The 13,337-nt window shown below is 36.7% G+C and overlaps 1 long non-coding RNA gene across 1 annotated transcript; it reads left to right on the forward strand.

The window, feature by feature from the left end:
* Positions 1 to 50: 50 nt before the first annotated feature.
* Positions 51 to 4,833, forward strand: LOC139977495 (uncharacterized). The gene is made up of 3 exons (XR_011796562.1): positions 51 to 1,140; positions 1,938 to 2,152; positions 4,076 to 4,833. It is a non-coding gene; the product is annotated as an uncharacterized lncRNA (long non-coding RNA).
* Positions 4,834 to 13,337: the final 8,504 nt, after the last annotated feature.

The raw sequence follows: 13,337 nt of genomic DNA on the forward strand, positions 1-13,337 counted from the left end.
TTCAACAATGATAAATAATACGTGTTTTTTTTATATTTAAAACGCTTCTACACTGAAAAAATAAACTAGTCAATATTACCACGGACTGACGTTAAATTAGTCTGTAACGTTAGTCAATGCACACGGACTAGCAAAAATCTTCGTTTCATCGCTGCTTCTTAGTCAGTTTACACTGACTTAGGAAAATATAATCGCAGCTTAGTCGGTGGCGACGGACTAAGGTATTTTAACCCATGGACTAAGAACGATACGGACACCCGATTTACGCCATAATCGTAGCTTAGTCGGTGTCGACGGACTAATGTATTTTAACCCACTTCGATTCACTTCAATTTGGAAACCGAGAGGCAACGGCAGCTTGCTGGACTTGGCATAGTTTCATACGATCACTCTAAGCAACTTTCAACCGTAAATCACCCAAGATGGTCTTTACAAGAATGGAGGTATTAACTGCCAACATCGGCCTACCTGTTATTCCTTTAACTTGAAGGTAAAATTAAAGTTAATTGTTAGGCCACTGGCACTAGTACTGTATTATGGTTAGTGTAACGCTACCGTTGTCACGCTGGCGTTTCGCAATACACAAGTGCAATGACAGTGAGTAGCCTATAGGCTTCTACTGGGTACTGCAGTGCATTCTCAACACTAAAGTGTGCATTCTAAACACCAATTAACAATGTGTTATGTGTGTATTGGGCTAGATTGAACAGTGGCACATAATCTTCTAATTTATTCCCAAACAAATGCTGGAACTATAAGTCTCAATAGTATATTTGAAGTCTACACTCATTTGGTAAAGATTTCCTGTAATTTACAATGTGAATCTAAATGGGTAGGCTTTGTGATATTGAATAAGCAAGGCTAGACCTTCAAACGTACAGTCACAGTAGGCTGAACAAATTATGTTGGCTAGTCAACGGTATTATATGTTGCGAGCAGTCAGGATGCACGCTTCAGTTCTATTTAACCTTTTCATTTATCATTTTTTAGTATTTAATTTCCGGTCACGCCCAGGAAACAATTGCGACATTCCTTCACGGTCGACTTGTTTACTGTAAGAAGTATTAACCGTTTTTTTCTCAGGAAAGCTTGATAGTCTGAAGTTATTAGAACATGTGCTTTTAGTATACTGCCAAAAGAGTAAGTTGTTGTATTTGTATTGATATTTTATGTAGAAGTAACGGAAAATTTAGTATGTTTAGTTTGGTCTAATTGCACGTTGTTTTCTGTCCAATGTAATGCAGGGTTCACTTGCGCGAATTCAAATTATTCTGTTTATGTATATGTATATGCATCGATTCGTAGATTATGATGTTTTTTGGACATTTATTTGTAATTCAAGCATATCTGTTTAGTAGCAAAGTTTAAAGGTTAAGATTAATTAGTTTCTCTTTTTGATCCTAGATTGAATGAAACTCATTGACGTAAATAATAGATCAGATGATACAGTTTAACGCAGTTGCTAAAACTCTGGGTATTCTCTAGTCTTTGCCGGTCCATTGTGTACTTTAGTACTACTAGTAAGACTAAATCAAAACGACCGAAAGACAAACTTAGTGTAACAAAGTACTGATTCTCCTCTAGCCTAGGTCTAAACAGGCTGGTTATGTGAGCAAGCAAAATAACAACTAAAAACGATTAGGCCTATAAATAAGTTGGCTCAGTGCATTTCTGTTTCTAAAATTTTATATTTTTAAAGATCATAAAAACAAACAAAGATTTAGCACATGTGTTATTATCTCTGTATTCTGGGCATATGATTCTGGTTGCAATGGTGATGACACTCTCGTTCAAATTTTCAGCTTTATACAGTCTGCTTCAAACTTTGGGATTGTTTTTTGAGACTATAGTGGAAGCAAATCTCACATAACTTTGTGGTGACAACTTCATTTAATTTTTTTTCAAATGATGAATACTTTGCTGTTTCTTTTTTCCAGCAGGAATTGAGAAGCCAAATATCTAAGTCAAGGGTGAGGTTTCATGTGATGTACGACACCAGTGTGGAGGCAACAACAGAAGAGGAGAACTGTGTTATATATGGCCTAAAGACATGTTTTAAGATGATATATCGGTACCCTTCGCAGAACAAAAGAGTTTATCCAAGAGTCCAAAAAGCAAAGGAACAAGTACCATAGAGAAAAAAGATGGAAAAGTGAGTTTAACTATTGTACCCAACTGTTTAATGATATTAAAGATACTTTTCATAACCTGTTTAAAAAAAAAAAACAGTCTAGTATATCATTAACGTGCAAGCTTCATAAGTTTGGTCAAACTTTCACTGATCTGTAGAGCGGGAGTCCAGAGGGTTTGGTTAGCTGGGAAGGTAACCAATTACCTTGTACATCACAATGTTCACAATGCATTCCTGTATATGAAACCAGACGACTGGCAAACCGTCTGTGGTGGATGTGGCTGGGAGAGCAATTTTAAAGTCACCTAATAGCTAACCTAGATCAGCTTTCATGGTAACCACATCAAAGTAAGAACAATGTGTCAGGTATGGCCCCAAGAGCAACAAATGGCCATCGCCAGTAATTATTGGTGGTGGGGTACCCCTGCCAGTGATCTATAATTGACCCCTCACGGCTGACCTAGGTCAGCTCATGAGGTAACCACTTGAAACCTACTGGAAAATGTTGGTTAGGACTTCAGATACAAGGGATGGTCATTGCCAGTAATTTTTATTGGTGGGGTACCCCTGCCAGTAGACCTCCAATATGCCCATCCCCCATTGACCTAGGTGAGCTCATGATTTGACCAGTTGAAACCTACTGGAAAATGATAGGTATCACTTCATATGTAAGGATGGGCATTTCCAGTATTTTATATTGGTGGGCCACCACTGCCAGAGTCCGCCCATCCCTTACATATAGAATCCTGTCAATCATTTTCCAGTAGTTTTCAACTGGTTAAATCATGAGCTGACCTAGATCAATGAGGGGGGGGGGGCATTTTGGGGGTCTACTGGCAGGGGTACCCCAGTAATATAAATTACTGGAAATGCCCATCCCTTACATATAGAGTCCTGCCAATCATTTTACAGTAGTTTTCAACTGAATACCTCATGAGCTAATCTAGGTCAATGGGGGATGGGCATTTTGGGGGTCTACTGGCAGGGTTACCCCACCAATGTAAATGACTGGAAATGCCCATCCCTTACATATGAAGTGATACCTATCATTTTCCAGTAATTTTTCAACTGGTTATCTCATGAGCTGACCTAGGTCAATGAGGGAATTGGCATTTTGGGGGTCTACTGGCAGGGGTACCCCCCCCAATATAAATTACTGGAAATGCCCATCCCTTACATATGAAGTGATACCATTTTCCAGTAGTTTTCAACTGGTTACATCATGAGCTCATCTAGGTCAATGGGGGATGGGCATATTGGAGGTCTACTGGCAGGGGTACCCCACCAATAAAAATTACTGGCAATGACCATCCCTTGTATCTGAAGTCCTAACCAACATTTTCCAGTAGGTTTCAAGTGGTTACCTCATGAGCTGACCTAGGTCAGCCGTGAGGGGTCAATTATAGATCACTGACAGGGGTACCCCACCACCATTAATTACTGGCAATGGCCATTTGTTGCTATTGGGGCCATACCTGACACATTGTACTTACTTTGATGTGTTACCATGAAAACTGATCTAGGTTAGCTATCAGGTGACTTTAAAATTGCTCTCCCAGCCACAACCACCAAAGTCGGTTTGCCAGTCGTCTGGTTTCATATACAGGAATGCACTGTGAACATTGTGATGTACAAGGCAATTGGTTACCTTCCCAGCTAACCAAACCCTCTGGGCTCCCGGTCTATTGGGATCATTATTAACATGATTAACATAATTATTAAGCTTTGAAAAATAACTTGGTGTTATGCTGTGCAAAGCTAATAATTATTTGGTAAAGCTGCTATTCCTGGCTTATAATTTGAGGGACCTAGATTTAAATGTATACCTCCCAATATGTTATAAAATTTTAATGTAAATGTATGTTTATGATAATGTGAGTTATCATGTGGCATGTGCTATATCTGTATCTGTGCTTACACGTATATCATATTTTCTGTTCACAGGTCAATAATGGTGCAGATTTTGGCTTCCTGAAGACAAGTGGGAGGCCATTTGTAGTTAAGAGAAACACTCTTTGTTCGTAAAGACTTAACTGGTGTCGATTTGGGGTACCACTTTAAAACGAAAGTCATGAGGAACCCTTGCCCAAGATTCAACTTTGCATTATTGTGCAGTGCTATACTTTTGCGATTCATGTTTGATCCATTAACTTGTCTTAACTTTGTTGGAATAAAATCATATTTTCAGATTTTTGTTTACAGTGACTTCTTCTCAATCTGTCAAAAGTCAGCCTTTGTAGACATCAGAAGTTTTATCAGAAATAAATACTGCCAACGTACACATTATTTGTGTTTCTTCTGCTCTCTTTTCTTTCAGTGATGCTAGTCAGTGAAACTAGTCGGGTTTAATTCTTTCAGTGATTCTAGTCAGTGCAACTAGTCAGTCGATACCGACTAAGAAAGGTTAGTCGGGAGAGGCACCATCCTGACTAATGTAAAACCTGCTATAAACTAGTCGGTGGCTCATATAAATTAGTCGGTAAAGACCGACTAATGTCACCAACTAATGTAACCGACAAATATACATTTAACGACTAAGAAATTGTTGATCGACTAGGCTGACGGACTAAGATGACCGACTAAGAAATCCAACTGACTAAGGAATAAATTAGTCGGTATAGCAACTGACTACGGCTATGTTAGTCGGGAGAGGCACCAGATGGACTAACGTTATGTTAGTCGGTGAATCAATTTAAGTTTTCAGTGTAAAAGGACGCACATATATATCTTATGTACAGTATGTTGAAGATCCTACTTTTAATTTTAACTCTCTGTTTCTACTCGCTGTTCCACTATCACTTCAAATGTAGCGGAATCACTTTCTTTTCTCTTCTGTAAATATAAATAGGTTATTAATCCCATGTCAAATTTTTTATTGAGGGTGTAAGTAAAATTCGTACCGTGTCAAAATAAACTTCCTATTAAATCATAGTCCAGCAGAAGAGACGGAAATTTGTGTGGCTGTGTGTTACTAGCATGTCAAGTATCGCGATTGGGAAATTAGGAGATTTAGAAAATTATGAGAATTATGATATCTCGTCAGAGGTTTTCAATTAATTGTGAGCATATCCTTGCAGTACATTTTACAAAACGTCACAACAATATGGTTAATTAACATTATTTGAAGAGATTTTAGTCATGAACATTTTAATTATTTGATAACGTTCTGGTTCGCTTCCTCATGTGTTTAAGAAAAATTGACTCAAGGGTTTCTATAGAAAGAAATCTAAAAATGACCTTAACTTCATCAATACTTGGTTAAGATTTGGTGGAAAAGCAGCACAGTGGTAACCAAACGTTGTGTGAATTTAATACGTAAACAGTGGCAGTAGAGCCTGGGGCTTGTAGTCCCTTCATCTCCCCTATTCTTAAAAAAATCCCCACGTCATACATTAAAAGTGTGACCCTCTTTTTGACTGAAAGGTATTTTTTGATGAATCTTAATGATTCTATCTTCATAGGCAAATCTAGTATTTCTATATTTTAGCACCATTTCTTACAATAAATGCAAGCATCACCTTTACTTTCTACGAGGTTAATATTTTCGTGTGCACCAACGCTTACCAACAAACATTCAGAAAAAAGGCCCCTTTAAGGGTTCCACAACAGTTCCCACATAACTGCCATCAATAATACCCAAGACTTTCAACACAGACAGTACAGTGGATCTGTGAAGCTTCCAAAATCGTAACTGTCGGTCTCCAGTATAACCCCCTGCCCCCCCCCCCTACACACACACACATACACTCAAACACCCAATTTACCGAATAAAGCATATAATGCAAATGAGACAAAGAAGCAAATATTTCTTCTTGTCTTTTCCAAATGATGCAAACAGTGGCGTAACTAGGTTGTTGTCAAAACCTGGGGCCCAGGTCACAAGGGTGGCGGTGCATGTTGGTGTTGGGCTTGGATGCGGTGATACCAAACACGGGAAAGAAATGACCACTCATCTGCTACATCTCAAACGAGTCCCATGTTCTCTTTAACTCTGAAGGAGACACATCCTGGTGACTAGAAGTATCAGAAAACAAAATTTGATCACCCAAACCCCAGAAATATGGTTGGCCTTTTCATGTGTGAAGTTTCTTTGTATCATATTGTTATTTTTGTTATAGGGCAAAATTGCTCTTTGCTACGCCACTTATACAAACCTATCTACGTTTTTGTGAAACAACCAGTCTAAACTAGACAACATGAAGAAATACTTTTTAAATTTAAATTGAAGATCATGGATGCGTCTAAGTACTACGAAGACGTGTAGTAAGTGTACAATTTTAATATGAGTACAACGAACAATAATAATCATCAATTGGATTAGTAAGAGCACTAGGCTCTAACGCGAGTAGTAGCACTTAGTCGTAGAACAATAACTAGGTTTTCAAAATGCCTCTAGTACAAGTTACATTACAATGTACAATGAATATACGAATTATGTACTGAGAGATATGAACATACATGAATAGACTATATCATAAATGATAAGTACTGAACAACATAAGATAATAAATCAAAATGCCCAATAATATATTCGTACATAGAGCACGGTTTCTTCTGCTGTACAAATATCTTTTCATATATCTGGTATTAACAGACAGGACAGAGCAGATACCAAGTATCAATATTATACGCAGACATATCATGTACATTATTAGTAGACAGGGCAGGGCAGATACTATACTATAGACATGGACGGAACAGCAAATATCAATATTATACACCACAGACAGATCATGTATTGTAATAACATACAGGACAGAACATATACTATGCTATGACATTGAAAACAGAAAAGTATCAATAGTATACACAGACTCATCATGTCTTGTATTAGCAGATAGGACGGAGCAGATGCTATGCTATGACATGAATATGACATGATTTATCAAAAGCATACACAGACATGTGTTTTAGTATAACAAGATCTACCTTGATAATACTGTGTTCAGAAGCCCTATATGGCCTATTAGTTCATTGTCATAATAACAATATTGTACTACAACGGCCACAGACCTACCCTATCAGTTATTACATATTATCCTGTTGGCATCACTTTAAATAAACCTGATTGCTACTGCTTTACAATGTTAACATACACTATTTCTATTGGTATATATATTCAACGACTAGTCGAACACGCTGATTGTGGTTGGTTAGTCAGCATCGGTTTGAATCAAGGCAATATTCATCAATACTCGAGGATCTCAAGTCTTTGCAAGGCGCTACCAGAATAAATCTACAGACCAGCCCCAACCCTGGTACTTAGTAAGGTACTTCTAATTATATAAATGTATGTAAGCGTAAGTTAAGTGTCAAAATAATTACAGCAATTGAGTTTACCCTAACAATAAGAATTATAGAGATTGGTGAAGAAGGTGACTGAACGAGAATTACATTTGTTCGAAAAATTAAACGACTCCATCTTTCCATGTATTGTCTACCTCGTTACGTAGGCTACATTATTTGATGCTTTAGCAGCTCTATTCCGTAACTTATTAAGAAAGATAAAGAAATTACTACTAACTTTTATCATACCATATATCAGGACTATATTATATAAACAATATATGTGTGAGGATGCGCAGGCAATAAATAGGCAGGGGAGAGTGCTAATGACTACCACCGCTTGTTCTGTTGGCCAAGTTGTTTATTATATCTTCTCTAACTTAGCATGTTCGAGATTATTTTAAATGACTACATAAACAAAAAGGACGGTGCAGCACCTTCAGGTGGTTTCCCTGAAAGATACTAATAAAGAAACAAAACATAAAAATAAAGTCACTAAATTGTGTATCAGACTAACTCCACTCTCTGTGACCCAAATAGGCTGGTTTCTACGCTGTCTGTACAACTACAATAACAAGGGTAGAACTGGGAGCATCACTATATTAAGACATAATAGGAATGAGACTGTGACATTTAAATCTAGGCACGTCTGCCTTACAATCTCTCTGTCCATTCCTGGGCAGGGCATTACACTAATTAAACAATAACACAATTGATTTAGTCAATTATACATCGTCGAACACTAATTGTGGTTACCACAGCAGCGAGAGGCACTTTGTCTAAACCAATTTCAACAAAGGTGAACTTAATCTTAATCAGTGCTGGTTAACACATAAAGTGGTGAATAATGAAAGAAACTACCTTAATAAATAATTAGATAACGTTTTCGCCGGCTCACTCGGGTATGCCTATGACACACATATTTGCTAACGATAACACGGGCGCAGCCATCTTGTTTGTTATGGGAGGGTGATGTCTCGGAATATAGTACGAAATACTTTACACACCAAACAATTCACCGCAAAGCACGCTTAGCCTAGATAATGAACACACGATGCCCTCGAATACAACAATTACAAGGCATGTGAACTTATAATAATATATTTTAAGGGTACACAACTTAACTACGAAATTACTCGATTTGAACTTGAATACCATCGTTATGCATTCTCGGAAAAAATCAACCTAGGCCTACCCACACGATATCACGATAGTCTGTAACCCACGCTGAGACTAGGTCCACGTTGTACGAAGAAAATACGAATTGTGGGTCACAAACTCACTAAAACTTCCGAATCCTAACATGAGCCAAAGCTTAAATATAATATTTATATAATAACCTCAATTACGTCTTAAAAGCGGCATCTTCAGTTATAAACTCTACATTTGAAACTACAGAGCGTTACTATTTCTTGTGTTTGTAATAATTATAATGTAGAAAGTTACAGCAACGAACACCGAAAGGGACAACTGTACAACCGAAACATGGCTCCCTGTCCGATGCACTACAAATGTTATATATGATAAACATATGCTGAAACATAACTTACCATCAACCTCGTACTACTGAGTTGATACACATATTACTCTTACTTTCCTACTTCTGAGATTATACATATCGTACTTTAATCTTCCAACTTTTGAGTTGACACATTTCTTACCTTCAACATATACTACTAAGCTATTACATATCTTACCTTTAACTACATACTACTGATTTGATACAGAAATTACCTTCAAACTTATACTTCTGAGTTGATACCAATCTGACCTTATCCTCCATGCTACTGAGTTGATTCATACATTACCTTTATTTCCATACTTCTTATTACATACATCATACATCTTTTACCTTAACCTTCATACTACTGAGATGATACATATCTTACCATAAGCTTGATACTACTGAGTTGATACATATTTCACCTTAAACTTAATACTACTGAGTTGGTACATAATGTCGTTCATATTCACCATAATAGCTCAGGTGATCTAATTTTCACTTTGAGCTGTTGTTTCGACTGCATGCCTAGCCATATCGTAGAAAGCAATCACGTTCTGGAGCATGCCGACTGTCTTGTAGAATAGACAATACCTGAACCATCCAGTACAAAGTAAGAGAAAGTACTGCATAAACTGTGTAGTGAAATAGGCTCAAAATGCAATACAGTACCTTCTCACCTTCTTTGGTACTTCGAAACATTTCGAAACTTTTTGTCAATTATTGGCCGAAAACGTTACCCTGTTATACAGGAAGAGTGTAGCAATTAATTTAAAATTCATGTCAAATTGTGCATTGCACACCATCACTTGGTCCGGGCTAGACAAGCCAAGCGTATTGTGGCTAAGAAAGGCGTTTTACTATATACTGAGTCCAGGTATTGACAGTGGGAGACAATATCCATATCCAAGGTCAAAAGTGAATAGGAGGTACATGGTGTCCTAAAGATGAAAAAGATGTTGAAAAGCTCAATGTTGATTTATGCGAGGCTTGCTTAGATGATTACTACATTTAAGGGTGGATACTAATTAATCCGGTATCACACTTCATAATAGTGCTATACGAAATAGTAAAAAAAGTAATACAAAGATATATAGCAGTCTTTGTACACAGGAACCTTGATATTCTAAAGAGAGTAATTTCAGAACCTTCAAAATTGCTACAAAATTTGATCACAAATTACTCCCTGAGAAGATCTAAATGTTATCTGTTATACAACCAAATAGACCCACTCATCAGCATCGTTAAAAGCTTGCTTGGTTTATATATAGATATGCGATATAGACATCTATTTCAATAGTTTGTCACTTGTCCCACTCAACTGTTATATTATGTGAAAGTTTTTTGCTATGTACATGAAATCAATTATGAAACACTTAAACAAATAGACCCACATTAATCTCTTTAATTCAATAAACAATTTAAACCGATCACAAGTACTTACTTACTTTTTTTTAATAAACAAAGGAAATATATCACAACTACTTCATTAATAAACTAGATGTTTAATTCTCTAACTTCCCTAAATAGTTAATATGTTACCTATCCACTGAATTGATTGATAAAATATATATTTCGATAATGTCACAGATGTTTTTTTCTAATCTAACAATTTTTTTTTCTCATGCATCTGCTTCTTTGTGCTCTATCTTGTGTTATCCATCCACAGAATTACACTGAGTATTATGTAAATACTCACAGCAATAACTTCCTCTCAGCAAACTATCATAATCTCTTTTTGTATTCGCTCATCTAGTATACTCTCAGGAGTTGCCAAATTAACTATCATATTTTGTTTATAAGTTATAGAACCTGAGTCTTCTTCAGTGGTTATTTCTTTTATTTCTCTTCATCTTTGAAATTTCATTATTTTTTCTTTCTTTTCTGTTATATGTACTTATGTTAATCATGTACACCAGACACATGTGTAATTTGCTTTTGTGTTTATGTTAGAACATAAATTTGAATATCATTTGTCACTTCACGCCAATGAACATGAATAAGTCAAATGTTATCGATAATGAACACTTAATGAGCATTTTTTTCATTGCCCTGTATCCACGAGTACTATTATTTTCATAATCATTATTAAGAATAACTTCAATACTGGCTTCATTATATTGTAACTCAGAATATAATATAACCGAATTGCTTCTGCACAGCCCATAAAACTCTAATTGAGGAGGTTACTAGAAAATATTTACAGACACTTGTGAATACTTAAAACACATTGTTGATACTTACAACCTCAGGTTAGTTTAAAAAGTTCCATCGAATATCAAATTTTTCCTCTAGAGTTGGTACACAAGTGAAATACAACTTGGCCTCTTTTTCTTTTCATTTTCAAAGGTGCTGACAAAATTAACATTTTTTAACTACAATGTTAACAACCTTGTCATTAAACAATTCGAAGATAAACAAAGTAACTGATCAATTTATTTACACCCTTGACTCATTTAAAGTTGACTTTTTGCATAAAATTAATTTTGATATGTTGTAGAATGTTAGCACATATCTTCAATCAGTCCATGATGTATTTGTTTATTATTTCTTTTTATTTTGAGAAGTGTTAATTTCAATGTCCCATCAGGCTCATCACTGAAGGTGGTTGGACTACTTAGACTAACCGACACAGACCATTGGGTCAGTTCTTCCTATGAAATGGAAGAGCCTAAAGAAAACCTTGAGACAAATCATGACGTCATAGAAACATGTTTACAATGTACTACAGATTAATTAATGTTAGGCAGTAATCAGTGGTCGATTTTCGTTTAAGTTCGTGACGCACATCGGGGGTGGACGTGAAAACAGTAAAATCGTGAAGAGAAAATGTGCTTTCACCGGGCAACAAATTGGCCTTTGACTCGCAATTATGGATTAAAATTAATTCGTTAATATTTAAAAAAAATGCTTGTTCACAGGGGTGATGAGGAACGTGTTTGTTTTGTACTACCGTCATTTTTGCGAAATATACATACAACTAGGCTAGTCTGTACAGTAGTGTGAAACCAACATAGCGTTACCAGTACCAGCAAGTCAGTTCCTACGGGTGATGAAAACGCTTGAAATGCTACATGTGCATTTCACGTTAAACCAAGGAGCAAATTCGAAAGTTCAATCTCAGCACATGGTCAAGATTTCTTGGTTTCGTGCTAAAATGGCAGCCTCTGAGCGGTGAGCAACATCAGATGTTGCCAAGAGTTGCGACGACATTCCCCTACTTCCCCTACCCAACCTGCCACTGCCACATGACGGAGGATATCACAACGTCTGCTACAGTCGGTTTACAGACAAACAGAGGGTAGAAAGGTGCATCAATGGATTGAAGAGGAACAGACTTTCCCCAGAATTAATGCATCCTTGTAAGTGTGACCAAACAGTTATAACGAAGGCGATAACTACTGTTTTCGCCCAACTAGTACTAGTAGTAGTAGAGCATTGGTCTTTTTATTGCACATATGCCTAGGTCCAGTACTATAGTTTGATCGTAGAACTAGCACAATCCCTACTATAGGCTACTTCTAGCCAGAACTGAATGGTACCAAAGTTCGTGCACCTAAGCTTCAATTTTTATTCTCATTCTCCAACTTTTTTACCTTATACTGACATATTATGATGATGTTACCATGGTTCTCTGGTTGATCACCTTCAAAATATTATCATACGTTTATAATACATATTATGTTTGTCACATAGGCCTTCCTTGTTAAAGGTACACTGGGTATGCAATAAGGCATGTGAAACTGTGGGTTGCAATTTAATTAGGCAGATGTACAGTAGATCACTGAGAATGTCGGATAGACGAGACTCAACTTACTACTACTATGTACAGTAGTTTACTGGCACTAGCCTACAGGCTTTCTGTGTTAAGGAAAGTTTTGAGGTATGTACGTGGTTACTTAAAGTTCTTACAATCTAGACCCTGGCATTGGAAGTTACTTATCTTCACAAAATGGTCCACACGTAGGCATGATTTAATCAACCCCAGTTAACATGGTTCTACTGTGTAGTACTTATGATTTCTCTCTATTTTGGTAACTGAATTGGCAAATCAAAAATCTGTTCAGGTGATGCAGAATTTATTTTGTAGGTGGTTCAAGTCCCTAACAGAAATAAATCAGCCATACAGTTCTAAGAAGGAATTCAAAGACATAAGCATGTTGCCATAATTGGTGTAGAACAGGATGATCATTCATAAGGCTAACTGTAGTACTATTACTAGTTTCAGTAAGCCCAGACACTGATGTCTTTGTGCTTGGCATCACATTTCAACAACAACTTAAGTTTCACCTCCATTTTCACACTGGCAGTGGAAGTAATTTCATAACAGTTGACCCGCAGAAAGTACAGGAACATATTGGAGTAGAAGTATCTAAGGCCTTGATAGGACTTTACTGCTTTACAAGTTGTGATAGTGTC

Source organism: Apostichopus japonicus, chromosome 12, assembly GCF_037975245.1.
Source record: "Apostichopus japonicus isolate 1M-3 chromosome 12, ASM3797524v1, whole genome shotgun sequence".
NCBI classification, from domain to species: Eukaryota; Metazoa; Echinodermata; class Holothuroidea; order Aspidochirotida; family Stichopodidae; genus Apostichopus; species Apostichopus japonicus.